The sequence below is a fragment of the Armigeres subalbatus genome, chromosome 3 (assembly GCF_024139115.2).
Source record: "Armigeres subalbatus isolate Guangzhou_Male chromosome 3, GZ_Asu_2, whole genome shotgun sequence".
In the NCBI taxonomy this organism is placed as follows: Eukaryota; Metazoa; Arthropoda; class Insecta; order Diptera; family Culicidae; genus Armigeres; species Armigeres subalbatus.
The window spans coordinates 208,241,321-208,259,441 of record NC_085141.1 but is presented as its reverse complement, the minus strand read 5'-3'; the positions used below and the strand labels follow the sequence as shown (position 1 = coordinate 208,259,441).

Genomic DNA, 18,121 nt, shown 5'->3' with positions numbered 1-18,121 from the left:
AAATAGCGCTGAGAAGCACTGTTGAAATTAAAATAGCTTCGGGTAGTATTAAAAACTTCCTTCCGCAAAGAGAGAAAGAACCGCACAGCACGAAAGCACGATGCGGTCTGATATGGAAATGTTAATATCACCTTCCAAAAGACGTACATGTTCATGTGGAATTAGAGGCGAAAGTATAGTTATTGATAGTTCCCGTTAGGATACGGCAGGCATGAATAATGTTTATATAGAAGAATGTTGTTATAAAGCAAGCGGAGGGAAATATTTGTGGACCTAAGGATCATTTTTTCATGAATTAATTTGAATAACGCAATCAACAGAACAACATGAAAGCTTTTTATTGCAGTACTCAAATTAATTCATTAAAAAAAAAATACTTAGACCTTTTGAAAAGTTAAGCGAGATATCAGTGTGGAAGCTGATATATCTCCACTGGCAAAAGAAAGTGGTTTGATTTCCTCATATGCCATCGCGTGCGAAAGGGTTTTCTATCGACGAGTACTGTCTCTAAGTATAATAAAATGACGAAATGGCAGCTATTTGATTTTTTTTTCTTTACTCAGGTCGACACGGGTTAACTTCACATGAACGAGATGTAGAAGTGTTATGATAAAATAAACAGATGACAACTAATTCCGTCACGTTTAGATGGCTGGGATCTTACCAAACGTGTGACAGATTCCTAAGACATCCATCTAGTAAATATGTTTCTTGCATCCTGATATACTCCAGTATCCAGAGAGAAGTATACCATTCTCAAATCATATCGTCTTTAGAATTCTCGAGAAACTTTGCGTCTGGAACAATGCATCTTCGTATTCGTATTTGCGATTAACGGCTCTTTTCACAAATATAGAAACTCGAAAATTCTAACAAATGATACAGCGAAATGAAAAAATTGTACGTCTAAGTTTGAAAGATGATATTAGCATTTCCATATCATTACAAGATTTGTTTTCATCGGGAAACGTTTCCCTGGGTGAGCAAATCCTATTTTCAATATTCGCCCTCAGAGAAAGATGATTATATGTCAACAAGTCCAATTCAGAAGATGCAGAGTGTATTAGCTTTATTCTCACTAATTTTTTTAGTATATCTAATGTACAAGAAAGGCACAAACACCGCTAGGTGGATCAATCAGGGTTTTTATAATATGGTGGTATAATATGAGTAGGGGAACGGTTCGGTACTTCATCCCATAGCTCCTATTTCCATCCCATCAAAAACAGAGCAATGAAAAGGAATTTGGTTTGTTTCTTATTTTTGTGATTTTTTTCAGCAGTGAGCACGCGTGTTGGCAAAAAGAAGCGACGATATTAATGCTGTATTTCTTTGTTTTGCGATGAGATGAATATATGTTCAGTGAGATGGAAAACGGAACAGTTCCCCTATATCTTCAGCTATGTTAGCATATTCGTTATAATTGGTTGATTTCAATAAATCACAAAACATATTGATAAAGTGGGCCAAAACAAATTACTTTAATTAATCTTTAATCTTCTTCTTCTTCTATATACCGTCTACGGGGGTGTCATTGGGCCAAAATGTGGTATGCTCCAAGTAAATGTTACAAAGCTCTAGTAGTTAATATTGGAATCAAGTTGTAATTAGTTAGGTACAAGCTTGAACAATAAATTTACCACTGTGTAGGGAAAAAATAATAAATGAGGGAAATTCTTCAAAGTTATATGTTGTTTAAAATTGGCCCATTCTCACCCCTCACAGGGGGTGACATTGGGCCACATACAAAACGTTCACCGGTGACGATGCAACGATTCAATCGTTCATTAAAAATAATTGCCTACATTACGGCTTTTACCAACTATGTATGGCAAATCAACCAAAGGCTTGGCCCAATCTCACCCCTTTTTAGCATGCATTGCTCGTTGCTACGAAAAAACAAGACCGCTAAATAAATATTCATAAAATTCGATAAAACAACAAACAGATTATCGTAACATGATCACCAGGTATCCATCGATCTGAAATTTAGTTATGTAATAGATTTGTGGGGCATTACTGACACTATTTTAATACGGGTTCATTCGATCAATAGTTTTACATTCAAATTTCAAGCATCATTGTTCGAACACAATTAATCCTTGGAATTTGTTTTGTGATTTCCTAGACGTGAATTTTAATATAATTTCGAACCGTTTGAAGTTTTTATCGAAATTCGTAACAGTTTCTGAGATATTAGAAGTTGAAACATTTTTCGTTTTTGCCCCAATTTTACCCCCTAGGCCCAATGTCACCCCGTACGACGGTACATAAAAATGAATTTCTGTCTGTCTGAACCTTATAGACTTTGAAACTACTGAACCGATCGGCGTGAAAATTTGTATACAGAGGTTTTTGGGGTCGGGGAAGGTTCTTGAGATGGTTCGGGAACCCTCCCTCCTTTGGAAAGGGGGGCTCCCATACAAATTAAACAGAAATTTCTGCATAACTCGAGAACTAAGAAGAGAATAAATCAATTTTAGGCGAAACGAAGTTCGTCGGGTCTGCTAGTAATATCTTCTTCTTCTTCTTCTTCTTATTGGCATTACATCCCCACACTGGGACAGAGCCGCCTCGCAGTTTAGTGTTCATTAAGCACTTCCACAGTTATTAACTGCGAGGTTTCTAAGCCAAGGTTACCATTTCTGCATTCGTATATCATGAGGCTAACACGATGATACTTTTATGCCCAGGGAAGTCGAGACAATTTCCAATCCGAAAATTGCCTAGACTGGCACCGGGAATCGAACCCAGCCACCCTCAGCATGGTCTTGCTTTGTAGCCGCGCGTCTTACCGCACGGCTAAGGAGGGCCCCTGCTAGTAATATATAAAATACTAAAGTCGCTGTTCATGTGGGGGATACAGACTGCGTAAATTCCAAAATACACGTTAATTACGAAATTTATGTAAAAAACGATTTCAACGAAAACAGTTTTTCGTGATTTTTAAGAATTTCCTGGCGATTTCGAAAAACCACGTAAAAACATCTGGGGAAATTTTGCATAAGGGGGAAAAACGATTCCAATAAATTTAGGTAGAACACATCATAAAATCGTCAAAATAATTTATGATGGAGCCTAGTGTTAGCTTTGAATTTTTTATTTAAAATTAAACATGATCGGTGCAATAAACTCGATTAAAAATAAAATTTATATTTTTTGTCATAGCAGTATCATAATTGAAAAGAAGTATGCATATTGTTGAAAATTGGCCGCAACTGCTAAAAATCATTGCTTTTTTAGCCATTGAACATGAATTTTCTTGAGCATCAATTAATAGCCAATCTATGCGCTGAAGGATATCTTTCAAACGGGCAGCATTCTTCACGCAGATAAAATTATCTCTCATTCTCTCTGTTTGCTTGTGGTCTTTGCTTTTAAGGCTCCCCCAGACCCAAGCGATTTCATCGCCGCGATGGCGACAACTAGTCGCCGCGATTCTATCGTTGGGTCGCTGCAGGCAATGTTCTATTTACGCTTCCATACCAACGGCGACAGAATCGCTGTCGCCAAGCGATAGAATCGCGTCACGACTGTCGCGTCGCGTATGTTCGTATTTGTGTTCGAAATATTGTACTGCGATGGATGAAGACGAACGAAATACATAATGCCGCCGTTTTCGTGAATCGAGAGATTCGATTCGAGATCGTAATGCCACCCCAGATTTACTTTCAAAACGAAACGAAATCGAGGTCCATTTGATTCGAAATTTCACGAATTTTTTTTCAAATTATTTTTTTTCCGCGTAATTTTTATTCAATAGTACGAATAAAAAAAATCCGCTGAGAAATAATAATATTTTTAGATTCAAATATTATTACCCAAATGCCATAGGGAGAATCTAGCCTAAATTTACAAAAGGACATAAGAAACAGTTTTGAACATGTTCACCCTTTTCAAAAGTATGCCCCCATAAACAACGTAAAAAATATTCATCGCCTAATATTTCCAACAGACCTCAGTAAAAATTGAAAAAGCCATTTTTTATCTGCAATCAACAGATATCATATTGATTAGATCAGTTCAGAATTTAGAAAAGTATTACAGATTCAAAGTGCTACCCCTCCATTTCAATTAATATCTTGAATAAAGTCTTTAGGCAAATTTTCAACCAAATTCATGATGATTTATTGAATCTGTAAAACTTCCCAAAATATCACTCTTAAAATAAATCGCCGAATTCGGTAAAATTTTACCGAAATCTCAACAGCAGAACTGTTCGGTAAATAATTTAACTGATTTTCGCTGATTTTGACAGTTGAACAATGGAACAAATTACAAAAAATCTGTAAAATAAATTACCGAACAGTTCTGTTGTTGAGATTTCGGTAAAATTTACCGAATACGGTGAAATGAGACTATAGTCTTTTCAACAGATCTAAGCAGTATGAAAGCTGTTGATTGTAGTAGAAAACTCAACTATTTTTTCCAAATTTTTACTGAGGTCTGTTGGAAATATTAGGCGAACATTTTTTTTTCCGTTGGTTATGGTGAGGGGCATTTTTCATTTAATCCTTATTTCTATGGAGTTAGCTTCGGAAGATAAACGAAAATCGTGACTGCTAGATGAAAACCTTTATTTCGTTTCAACACTTCACCTCTCACTTACTTTTTTTCAAGAACAATTGGAAAAAAATCTGTGGTGCACTGCGGTGGGAGTCAAACCTCAACAATAATAACCGTGGGATGCGCTTACTGTAGCAACACCATCACACTATCTGCATGTTGGCATTAGGTTACAGTGGCCAAAGGACGGAACAGTCCCGGGTTCAGCCTGATTGTCTCGCATTGCCTGGCGCCCCGGAAAACGTTCCGCATTCTATGGTGAATCTGCAAAGCCAGGAAATTCATTCAATTGGAAATGGAATGTACACCCAGGTATTTTTTACACGGTTTCGTTTTAGTCGTTTAAGACCTTCAGAGTCAATGAAACAATAAATTAACCCCACGAAAAAAAACGCAAAAAATCAAAGAAAATTCAGACGGTATTTAAAAAGCTGTGAAAGTTCACAGATCTAAATGATTAAGAGAAAAGAGGGAACTTGAACCTACTGAAGTAGAGGGTCTTGCGGGTCTACTGAAGCTATAGGGTGAAGGTTATTTTTAGTATCTCAATCATTTTCGCAATATTAAAGAAGTTTTTTATTTCTGCAGCTCAGCAAAATAAATAACAGATTTCCTAAAAAAAAGTACGGTTATTTGCTTATTTCCAGTAAACTATTTGCTGTGTTTTAGCAATCAAACGTCACAATTCTCGGCAAAACACGCGTTCGCTAAAAGCAAGTACATGATGTGGCAATTCAATCGAGACTGCCTTGTTACTATTCAGTCGGTAGCTCTGACAAGGTGGACGCCAGTGTAACCGAATTCATTTGGTACAGAAAAAAGATATAATGCTTAAAATCAACAGTTATAAATCTTTGCAGACATTAAGAATAACGTATAAGCCTTTGGCTATTCAATATAAATTAATTTTATGCCAACAAACTCGAACGCAGACATTTACGTTCTTAGCTTAATATCAACTTTTAAAACAAACAGCACGTCAAAACTAACAACGAACTACCACACGGAAAACGTGCCGCAACGGCACGATTGTGACTGAAAATCGATTCAGTTATGATATAATACGAAAATTAGAATTATTAAACATTCATCTGGAAATTCCGCGAAATTCCGTTTAATTTTGTTAAAAGTATGACTTTTCCAATCGAAATTCGAAATTTTTGAAATTTAACGATACGAAATGAAATGAGAAAATCAGATTTCGTCATACTTCGGCAATTCGTTTCGAATTCCCTAAAACAATTTTTTTTTTTTCGAAATACCGCATATGCTTACAAATCAGACAATAACTGGTTAACAGTGATTATTATTATTCAGATATTCTTCTTTGTTCGGGTTTAGCACCCTAAAGATAGAACTACAGGCCCTACGAAAATAATTTGGCGAATAGAGTTGAAAAGACCATGGAAAAGCGAGTGTTTGAAATATGAATCATATTCGGGATTTTAGTCAATACCATTTAGTCCCCAACATGAAATGAGCAAACACAAAGCGTTAAACACACTTTGCGGTTTTTTCTTTGTATCATCATGAATTCGGGGTCGTTCAAAAGAAATAATTAGTCGCTTACCAAGGCGATTACCAATAAATTACTTTCCCAACTAACATACTATTTCTTTCCAGTGCGCTCATAAAGATGCAAAAAATTCCTCGGTCACTTGTAGTCACTTGAGTGCCGAACAAATTTTCCTTCCTTTATCTTAGTTGCCGGTGAGGACGTGCCCGGCATCGTCTTGAATTAAAGAAATTCCGAAGCATGTACGTACAATGAGAGTTGCTTTCTAGTCCCAAAAAGATTTTTCAATTGGTGAGCTGTGCGTATTTGTTGTTTCTTGGCCAATCAAGCAGCCAACATTGGTCGACATATAAGTTCTAGTTTTTGGAGAAAACATAAAACATGATAAAAGTAAACGTCACATAAAATGACAAGCAGCATCAAAAATGCATTTTGAGCATACACCCAGGTTTTTTTTACACGGTTTGGTTTTGGTTGCTTAAGACCTTCAGTGTCAATGAAGCAATGAGTTAACCCCACCAAAAAATTCACAAAAAATCAAAAAAAAAATCAAGGGGTTTTTGAAAAGTTGTAAAAGTTCAGGTTAACCGAGAAATTAATGAATTCCAACCGCGTAAAAAAAAACCTGGGTGTACCCTCGAAAAAACCGGGACATCTTTGGTGGCCAACGGCCAATCTGAAGTTTTGCATGGAAACAGTGTACTAGAAGAGTTTCCGCGTCCGATGGCCCCGGTTTTATCAAAATCGGATTGTTCTACGCAAAGCTATGCTGAATGGAATTTCAACAAAGTTTGACCTATCTCAACCTTTTTGTCTAACCCCTGTAGATCAAACCTTATCCTGTGGTTGAGCACATTTGTTGTTGTAAATCTTCATATATTGAAGCTCTTACCGAAATTATGCCACCAGACGGCCTGCTTACTTTAGGTTATTACGCCAAGTAGTCAAAAACAATAATAATTGTGTGCAAAATCAATAATAATTGTACCTAGCGTAGTATAAATAGTGTAAGTTGCGATTGTTTTCTTCAAGTCGAGTCAAGTACGGGACACTGAAGACGACCACACAGTTGTGGTCGAAATACGTATCTGCAAAGATAACGAAAATTAACTGGTCCAATTAAATGGAGAGTACTTAATTCATCTTAGACGGTTGAGGTTTTAGTTGATTATGTCGCTATACTAATGAAAATTATGAATTTGATATGAATGCCACAATAGTGTGAATGTTATCCATTCATCACTCTTTAAAACGATGTATTATAGCTGAATTTATTATTATTTTTTTTATTTGCATAATGAGCCAACGTTACATTCAGGGCTAACATTACTTCCAGTTACTCTATGTTAACATGTTTTTGTCGAATGTTTTTGTCACCATTAAAACAGGTCAAACATTTGGAAACGATGGTAAAACATCTGACAACAAATCTTCTTATTGCAATTATTTTTTTAACTAGTACCACACGAAAATGATAAATTGGTATTTTTAGTGCTTTACCTAAACTTCCTCCATAGTACATAATAATACTGTCAAATTTGAATTCAATTAATAAATTCGTTTCTCATATAATTTTATTATCATAAATGTTACCCGTAACAGAACTAAACAAACCCACCCACCTCCTAGACAAACCGTAACATTTTGTAACGCAATATTGTGTACCCACTCACCCCTTGATGCGTTATGTAATTTGTGAATGAGCCCTAAGGCTACCACTCCTGCATTATAAACATGGGGTCGTGAGTTCAATCCCATGCTTGTCCCTTCCCTACTTTGCATTTCTTGCTCAGTTCTTTCTATGTTTCGCAAGGGCGTAGCCAGGGCAGATCTCTGCTGTTGGAGAGTGCCCTGCTTTCATCTGAGAAACAGTGATAACAGATTAGTCGTAAATTATAATTTGTGTTTACAAATAAAGCGATGCTAAAAACTCGCATACAATAGTCTAGGCTTGCACCACAGGTGAATATGTGCGAATGGCTTAATGCTTATGCTGATGTATGGTGCGCACCACGTTTTCTTTGTTATCACCCCAAGTTTTGTCTCAAAATTGTGAGCGGTTGAAGCCAATAATTTATAAGCCGTTATGTGAAAAAAAAAGAAAAGCTTATTCAAAAACATGTAAATTGCATTTAAAAAAATAAAATGTCTTTTGGCCCGATCCGGTGCAATTTCGGTGTTTACATCAATTTTTTTTCTTCAGATACAAAAACAAATCATTTTCTCCTTATTACAATCAGCTTATAAAACCTTAAAGTATAAGACTGGCACTAATTTTTTACATAAGAGTGACTACGTATTTCAGTGAAAAATATTGGAATACTTTGATTAATGATATGGAAATGCTAATATCATAGCCAGTGGAGATATATCAGCTTCCACACTGATATTCTTCCCTCTTCCTTCATACGGGAGTTTGGCAGAAGGAAGGTCGTGCGATATGTGCCATCACAAATATTGCCCTCCGCTCGCTTTCAAATCGACTTCTATAAAAACATTCTTCATGCCTGCCGTATCCTAACGGAACTATCATTTCTATAGTTTCGCCTCTAATTCTATCATGAACATATACGTCCAAGTTTGAAAGATGATATTAGCATTTCCATATCATTGTAAATCGTTTAACTTCACGTAGAAGTAATACACTCAAATCATTAATTAGCATACTTTGATTATCATTTTTGGGTGGCGCATATTGTCCAGCGTCGTTCATTTTAAATGGAAATACATCATACTGAAGTAAAATCGTTTTCATGTAATATTGTTAGATTTTCTTGAAAATTCTTGGACCATATAATGATTGATATGTTGCATGATTGATTGACACTTCGTAAATACATTGTTTCGGATAAAATCACCATTTAATTAAGAGATTTGCCTAGGGGGCGCACATTAGATTAGATTTTTATAAAAATAAGTGTTGTAGCATTTATTTACCTAACATATTTTCAATTGACTATAACTCGTAGCTAACACGTCAGGGAAAGTTGGACGCTTGAAGGAGAAGCAGCGAAATTTTCAAATGCTTCATGCAAAAACTGTGACATACGGGAGAGGGCAATTGAAAATGGTAAATGTTTGCGTTATGTAGTTAGGGTGAATCACATTGGAATCCAATTTCAAAACTACATAGCGCTTTCAGGTGCACATAACTCCAAAAGCAAACGACAGGCAAAAGCGAAAAGCAGTTTTTAACCTTTGCTCACTTGCAGCATACACGAAAAATGGTTTTCAAATGTGCTTATCGCTCATAAATTTACATTTGTGCGAGGAAAAACGCGAGGTGAGGACTAGTACGGCCATTGTGTTAGCCATTTTGGAGTCTGCCTTAATTCATCTCAATTGTTCTTCACTATGTTTTCGTTTTCGAAAATATTGATTGATATCTATAAGTGTTTGTTACGCGGCATGTCTATTAAAGTGAACAAAAACATCAAATTGTTTCTACATCTAAATTAGACATCAAATAATTATGCCATTTATTTCGTTGAATTCTTAATAGCCGTTGTGGAAGCAACACCGACGGAGAATGGAAAAGTTCAATTAATCCCTCGTGCTACCGCATCGCAGTCGAGTATTTTCCCAGAACGTCTGAGTGGCATTCAAATTGAAACACCGATGCTTATATCACGAAAATAATTACAGATGCGCACATACATATGAATAAATGAAAGAACATTATAATTACCTAGTATCTAATTAACTATTGCTCGATCAGCAGCACAAACATCCAACACTGAAGAGTAGCTAAGCTTCGTAGATTTAACTATACGTAGATATATTGATGCGTATATGTATGTAGCTATTATTCCTGTTACAATAGGGGTTATGATTAATTTGAATTTTATAGGACGCCGCTTGGTGTCTTTTTACTCGACTGAACTTCTTCTATTGTATGCACTTCGTTCCGCTCGCTAGCAGTGGATCCTTCCGTCGTACTCGTCACTCACTGATGCACTGATGATGACGATGCTAGGTGATACGGATTATGTAACAAAGTGAACTGTAATCCTTGCCCTGGTGTTGATCCAATTAAAATATTCATTCAAACTTTGTCTTCACCGCCGATAATCCTTCATTCGCTTGCACTTGTACGTTGCACACGTTTACTAATCGACTTGATGGCACTGATTTGTATCATCACTTTTCTTGGAATTTAGCACAATTCCCGCTGCAGAATTATGTTTTCAATGGACAATTTCGTCGGAACGTATTTAAATTAAAACTTCCATATGATAACTTTCTCTTATTTCCAATCCAACTGCTTCCATTTAGGCCTCTCTCAAGGACATTTTGCACATTCGTTTTAAATTCTCTGTTGTTCCTCCCAAACTCCCAAGCACTTTATTCATGAATCATCATAATCATCACCACCACAAAACAGAGCGCACGTGAAAACCATCATCTATTCAGCATCCAACAATGCCCACAAACAAAACAGCCAACGAGATGCACTTTCGGCTCTGTGATTTATCCTTTTCCGTTTGCTGCAGTGTGCGGTCCTTCTGCTATGGTGCACCAATCATTCATCTTCCTTCTTCCCCCGCCAAAGCCCACCAGCTGTGGAATTCGCACCGCAATCTGCAGAACTCTAAACGGTGGCTGTCAACAAACACTTACACCCCAACACACATTCCCCCTCGGTTTCACGGTCGCCGCTAGAGTATTTCGAACCCTGGCGAACTGTCAAAAGTGGTACCAAAAATTTCTCCACGCCAATCAATCATTGAGCCGCTTTGTTCCGGCCTACTGGGACCACTTGATTCACACCGCACATGGATGACTAGATCTGCGAGATAGCCCAATAGTTTCACACCTGACAACCCGACACTAGTAGGCTGCTGCAAAGCTCGGAATTGTTTTCTTTTCACACCGCAAAGCACCCCTATGTGTTGTTTGGGGACAGTCCCACTCGCCTTCAAGAACGTGGCTACGGAAAACTCGACCCGGATGACGCACTACCGCCGAATGCAAACTCTAATCTGACAGAACCTAGAAATTCCTGGTGCTCCCGCACGGCACTTTGACTGTGGAAAGCTTCCAACTTTTCCCACGGCCAAAGGCATGCGCTCATGACCGAGTTCCCCTCAGATTTATTTTCCCTTGCTCTCACTTCTGGAGCAAAATTATGACTGCGCCTGCCCAAGAGAATCCTTTGGGTTCACTTTCTCTGGGAAGGAACTTCTTCTATCCCAGTGCAACACGGAAGCTACCGCTGTGTTGTGGTTGCTCAATATTTATGTTTTCTTTCGTGTTTTCTCTCTTTCTTTGATGATGATAAACAAATGATATATCATTAGAGATGATTTATCTCAGTTTAGTTTTTGCTTCCTGGGATATCATTCCCCGCATTCGAGACTGCTTGTGCCTGGCAGCAGTCCAGTTTGGCACAGTGGTTCGCTGGAATGGTGTTTAAATTATGTATACAATATGTTCAGGACCAATTATCGCTTTCAACGCTCCAACTGCAATGGAGAATAAATGCCCCCCAGCGATACAAAAAGCTTTCGGAGAGTGGAAGCACACGCCAATAGCCAAGCTCTCTTACATAATGCAACAAACTTGATGCTGCCACCGGGTCCACCTCTCCAGGACCAATCTCATCCTCTGCTTGCGCCAATGTAAGCAGTCTTGCCTTGCCGATCTCATCAGCATCCCGGACCCACCATACCCGTCTGTCAGTTGTTACCTGCACGTATGGGTGCTAGTCTCCATTCAAAAAAGTCTCCAAATTGCTCACTCTCCGTCGCGTTGTCGCTAAACGAACTTCTCTGTTTCTCCAAGCATACTCCACACTCTCTGCAGCACATCAACTAACTGGAGCATTTCCAAATGAATCGTTCACCTGCTTCGAGATAGGAAAAAAAAAGATCCTAGCAGCAAGCAAGCTGATCCAACCTTACAAACAACTTAATCATTGTGAAGCTTTCCCACGCCCCATCCTCTCCATGCATTCGGAGGGAGTCAGTCCGCCGATGTACTGGCCACTGTCTAAACACAGCACGGTCGGATAAACTGCTGTTGGCTTCTGGCTGCCACCTTCCAATCACTCGACGCGTCATCGAAAACCAATCCTCTATCGCCTTTATGTTCTCATATTTCCAGCATCACCACTGTGCTCAGTCTCTTCTGGTAAATTGCACTTTGCCGCTTTCGACTACTATTTTCGACCATCTACTTCTTATGGTTCTGACAGCTGTGAAGAGTATGGTTTTCACGAGCATATACATATTTGAGTGGAATACAAAGAACCCATATATTCCGACCAACTTCAAACGGCTTTTCCTTTTTGTACATTAGTAATATAACTACAAAACGATTTCTCGTTTATGAGATCTAAACAATGATCTTTTAATTATTTCATTATTTGAAAGTAAAAGAACTTTGTAGATATATTTTTTTCCTGATAAGGCCTTAGATACCAATCAACTTAACTCGCGCAAGTCAGTTGATGCTTAAACATGTGTACAATTTAGCCTTCACATGTACATGTATGTATCTGTAAATATCAATTCTAAACATGATTCCAATTCCATGCCATAGAATGGAGACATCTTGTACCATTCGCTCCGTTTACAGCATTAGAGCTGTGTGCCGCTACCGCCGACTAAACCATTGTTAACCGTCTCGTCACTACATTTTTTATAAACATTCCGTGCCGATAGTTTGAACGAGCCAGGCGTGCGTGCTGTTATCCGTTACGCCGAAAATATAGATATTTCATATTTCGTAGCGGAGCGTAGCGGTGTTAATTTTGGCATATTATCAGACACATTTAAGTTCAGCTAATAATATTACGTCCATTAACTCGTAATCCTACAATTTCAGTTCGTTACTACAGATTCAGTTCGTTACTGAGGAAAATCAGCTGACAAAATGTCAGACTGCGGAACTCCACAAACGCATGGCTGTCACTAGGGCAACTCCAAAGTTTACTAAGGTCGGTGTGGCTACCGACCCGAAGGGAGCTAGTTTCAAGACAGTACCACAGAAGAAGAAGGTGACTGAGATACGCCGGGAGAAGGTCGAGTAGGTTGTCGACCCTAAGGAACAGCGGATTCTAGTACCTCCATCAGTACGGAATACCAAAGTTTGCCGGGAGGAAGGTCGATTAGAACGTGGTCGATTTGGTTTTCTGTTTCTTGATTAGGTGATCTCCAAGTGGCCTTGTGAAAATTTTTGCGGGGAAAGAATCTGCAGTTTATGCATCGTTGGCCGTTATCATTCGATACGGTGTGCAGACTATCCGGTCCGATGACCGGTCTATACATTTCTTCCCTTCCTACCTGTGCGTTCATGTCGCCGATGACGATTTTGACGTCCCGCAGTGGGCATCCATCGTATGTCTGCACCAGCTGTGCGTAGAACGCTTCTTTCTCGTCTTCGGGTCTCCCTTCGTATTGGCAGTGCACGTTGATGATGCTATAGTTGAAGAAACGGCCTTTTATCCTCAGCTTGCACATCCTTGCATTGATTGGCTGCCACCCAATCACACGTTGGCGCATCTTATCCAGCACTATGAAGCCGGTTCCCAGCTCGTTGGTGGTGCCACAGCTTTGTCCGAAGCCGCTCGATGCCCGCTTTTCCACACTTTCTGTCCTGTCCAGCAAATCTCCTGCAGCGCCACGACGTCGAAGTTGCGGGGATGTAACTCATCGTAGATCATCCTGTCGCAACCTGTGAAATTTAGCGACTTGCAGTTCCATGTTCCAAGCTTCCAATCGTGATCCTTTATTCGTCGCCTAGGTCTTTGCCGATTATATCGAGTCGTATTATCTCTTATATTGTTGGAGATCTTCTATGTCGTTCGTAATGGTTGTTTTTGAAGGCGGCTTATTGGGCCTGCACAAACCTCCTGTCTCGTCGGAGGGCCGTCGCACAGTGCTTTGTCCCTTGGACAAAAATGGAAAAATCGACTCTCGTATTTAGTCGAATCAAGTAGACCATGATATTAACATATGTTTCAATTATGCTGTATGCGCATTAGTATCTTTGTGAGGTCACTGGGACGATCAAAACTATTCGTGATTGTAAAACCTTCCATCGCTGAAAGTGGATCATTTATCACCTGTTAGTGAAAAGCATCTTTTGCATTGCCTAAGTTTTCGAAAGGTACCTTTTACTGTGAAAATCGATATGGAAAGCGTAAAATCAAATAAGTAAGATCCAATTTAATGTGTTTCAGTTGGACATATTTCGATCATTGTGATAAGTAAAGCGTCCAAGTCATGGGCATGAAGTTATATAGGAGGAGATAATCAGCAACTTCAAACAGCTTTTTAAAAAAAGTACATCAAAACACATCTCTGAAAATCGCACCAGAGCTCACTTATAGTATTCTTAAGAGAATGGAAGTGATTCCAGTTGCTCTTGTTTGCTCTATTAACAGCTGTTAACGATTTTCTAGGTGATACTCTTGCGCTCAATTACATAGATATATACAAACAATAGCTTCCATTGAGCTCATGTGTTGAAGTTTCTGTCGGATTTATATAACCCAGATAATTTCTTGGAGGAACTTTAAAAAGAACTAAAGCAGTTTTTCAAATTATTTTGTTTGAGAATCGATCAAAAATGGTCACACAGCTTTCGATCATCCGAGAAATTCGAGAAGCAAAACTCTCGCTGGTTGTCTTCGTTGGTAAATCTTCCTCGCTATCCGAATACAATTATTGAAGGAATTGCCGAGTCTTCATTCAACATCGCGAAGGGAAGACCTCAAAAACCATTTCAGGAATGTTCAAATATAACAAAGAAACAACGTTTTGAAGACCTCATCAATAATAATGAACCTGAGGATTTGCGGCTAATATATCAAGTAGCTCAAGCGCAAATCAGGATAAGGTTATGGCAGTGGCACAAGCCTTGGCGTTGTACATTGACTTGGATTTATCCGAGAGAAAGAACAATCTGCTTCGAAGTACTTCAAACGAGGTACATGCAAATCTGCTTCTTAGTATTTACGCTTTGAAATATCCGCTTAGGTTGATTTGCAAGACCTAATGCCTTGCACCTCGCTAAGCATTATGCAGCAACTTTTGGTAGAGAGCTCAAGGACAGTAAAACTTGTATGCAAATGGGCTTTTGATGGAAACTACGGAAGCTACGCGTACACACAAAAATTTCCGAAGGCTGAGAGCTCAAATGAGAGCCTGCTTGTCGTGGCCCTAGTTCCATCAACAATTATCGACGCTAAAAACAACACTATCCTCTGGTCAAATCCGCGGCCATGTCCGACATCCTTCATTTTCTGGCCATCCGGAAGATGCTCCCAGTCGAACCATTCCTCGAGAACGACGACACGCCACATCGTCCCTGATGCCAAATGACCGAATGAGCAGCTGAAATTCCTTGATTATGATGATTTCACGATTCTCGAATCCTTATCTCCGCCCGCCCATCCTTAAACATTGTAAACTTAACTCGAATCACCACGAATACGCTTGCTTCTACCCCTCTGTTACTAACTTTATAAGATGATATTGATTATCTATGACCATGGCTCCGTCTGAGCATACAAAATAAACGAACTTGGATTTTTTTTTAAAAGATTCCAATGATTTTTGATACCGTCGTTATAAGGATATCCTGATTCTATAGTATAAAACATTAGAGCTGGCGTTTACGTCACTTATGATATGATCAATTGGAAATTGGTCAATTGTTGTAATAGAAACTGTTATCATACCTCATATTTTTCGTAAAAAGATCCTGATTCTTTGTGGCATATCGTAAAATCTGGCGTTTACGGCATTTATGCAATTATCCATTCAACATAGGTCAATTACGCAAATATTAGTTTTTATTATAAGTGACAATTTTCCCAAATGGATCTCGATTATACGAAGCATATTATATGTTATGAAAATTGGCGTTTACGCCACTTATACAATTATCAATTTAACATAGGTCAGTAATGCAACTAGTAGAAAAACTAGTTTACAACCATTTTCCCAAAGACACCATTGAGTTAGAACGTGTAGAATGTAAGTTATGATTTTTGTCCCGTAGCTCCATACGTTCGAAGCACTGTGGCGTCGTGTCAGGGCTGTTTAGCGTCCCATCTAACACCAGGACTTGGGCCTTTGATGCTTTGAGCGGCACACGGTCGCTTTGGTGTGGCCGACCTGCGGATAAGGCCTGTACTCGAAAAAAATGCACCATTTTTATCCGTCTGTAACTTTTTTGTCCGTGGGTAAAAATTGATGAAAATCTGGGTATAACTAGTTTGGAGTGTATTGTTTACATGTGCAAAATATCATAACAATCGGTGCAGTGAGTATTAAGATGTCATCGAAACAAGAAGAAAATCGCCGGAGAATTGTGCGCGCCGTCATGGAAAATCCGACTGCGACCATGAGGTGGATCGGAAGACAACTGGGAATCACCCATACAACTGTATCTCGGGTGGTTGCCAAATCACGGTTTGATGTTCCGGAAGACATAAGGAAGAAGAAAGTGGACAAATTCGCCAAAAAATACTTGCTTTGGCAGGCCATATGCCAATGCGGTAAGCTGAGCAAACCGTACATCACAACGGGAACCATCAACAGCGAAATTTACCGCACCGAGTGCCTCCAGAAGCGTCTGTTGCCCTTCCTGCGGTCCCACGGAGGCGAGACATTATTTTGGCCGGACCTGGCATCATGCCATTACGCGCGATCGACGTTGGATTGGTACAGAGACAAAACGTTGTTTTTGTACCAAAACCGCCAACCCCCAAATTCACCAGAGATTCGTCCGGTGGAAAGATTTTGGGCTATTATGAAGGCCAAAGTTCGAAAATCGTCCAAGGTGTTCAAGAACGAGCTGGAGTTGAAGAAAGAATGGATGAAAGTGACCAAAAGGTTGGCTCCACCATTGCACAAAATGTTATGAGGGGTCTTAAGGGAAAGGTGCGGGCTTTCAGCGATGGAAAGGAAATTGAATAAAATAAATATGCCGAAACATAATCCATATGTATTAGTTCATTCCCTGAAAGTTTCAAGAAAATCCGACTTAAAATAAATTTTTGGCGAACACTTTTGTCTGGTGCGTTTTTTTCGAGTACAAGCCTTACATGCACCTTTTTATAGGAATTTAACAGGGCCCACTGTCAAACCCCACCACATCCTAGGCAAGCCCCACAACTCGCAGATGGCCTGGGGAGGGATCGCCAAACCCTTGGACATAGTCCCTGCTGCCCACGTGCTAGCTTGTTAGACTAAAAATTATAAGATTTTATATTTCATCAGCTTTCATTTTGGCAGAACCGAAAATAGAACTTATTCTAAATTGATTATTGATCCGTCTGTTATTTTCAGTGCCTCGCATGTGGCAAAATTAAGGCTTGCGTTAAATAAATTTCTTTTACACCTCATCCAGATTCCATGCCAAACGAAGTTGTTTTATTGATTGATCCCACCACATTCTATTAGGGGTAGAGGCCCGAAAACGCCCCCCGTAGGTTAGGCAAAAAAATGTCTTAATAATCGATAAAAAGGTAAAAAAAAACACATTTTGATGAAACATCTAACATTTTGGCGAGGCAAAACTCCTTTGTGTGGATAACCTACAATGTACAACGCGTCTCCATGCACTTTCGCCGACGCGTGGCTGCCAGCGAAAAGGCGTTTTGCCTCATGAGTTTTCCGGAAACAAAATATCACCACTTTTTGGAAATGTTATAATTATCAATATGGTTGAGATTTTTTACAATTTTAAGATGACATCAGCTAGCTATATTCTTTAACTATTGCATGAGGCAAAAATACACGTGAAAATCGTTACAGCTAAGACATTAAAGCAGTCTATGCTATAGTTAGGACATATTGCCCAATTTGGTGTATCGTTGAAACGTGAGGTTCGCAGTAGCAAGATATCGACTGAAGGGCTTGAGCTGCATTCTAGTACTACCAGAAAATATTTTCTATTCATTTTATGATGAATAATGAAAAGTTTGGTGTGGTATCTAGGATGGTCGCTGATCGATGGTCCGAGGATGGTCCGAGGTCACTGAAATTTCTTGAAGAGATGTTTCATATTGATGAAATGACGAGC

At 39.0% G+C, this 18,121-nt stretch overlaps 1 protein-coding gene across 4 annotated transcripts in view; it reads right to left on the bottom strand.

Moving 5' to 3' along the window:
* LOC134227861 (zwei Ig domain protein zig-8-like) overlaps positions 1-11,039 on the bottom strand; it is a 706,001-nt gene extending 694,962 nt beyond the window's left edge. For 2 of the 4 annotated variants that reach the window (XM_062709547.1, XM_062709550.1), the window contains exon 1: positions 9,771-11,039. The gene's annotated coding sequence lies outside the window, so the exon portion shown is untranslated. The remainder of the gene's footprint in view (positions 1-9,770) is intronic. The other 2 variants (XM_062709548.1, XM_062709549.1) reach the window with 2 other exon arrangements.
* Positions 11,040-18,121: the final 7,082 nt, after the last annotated feature.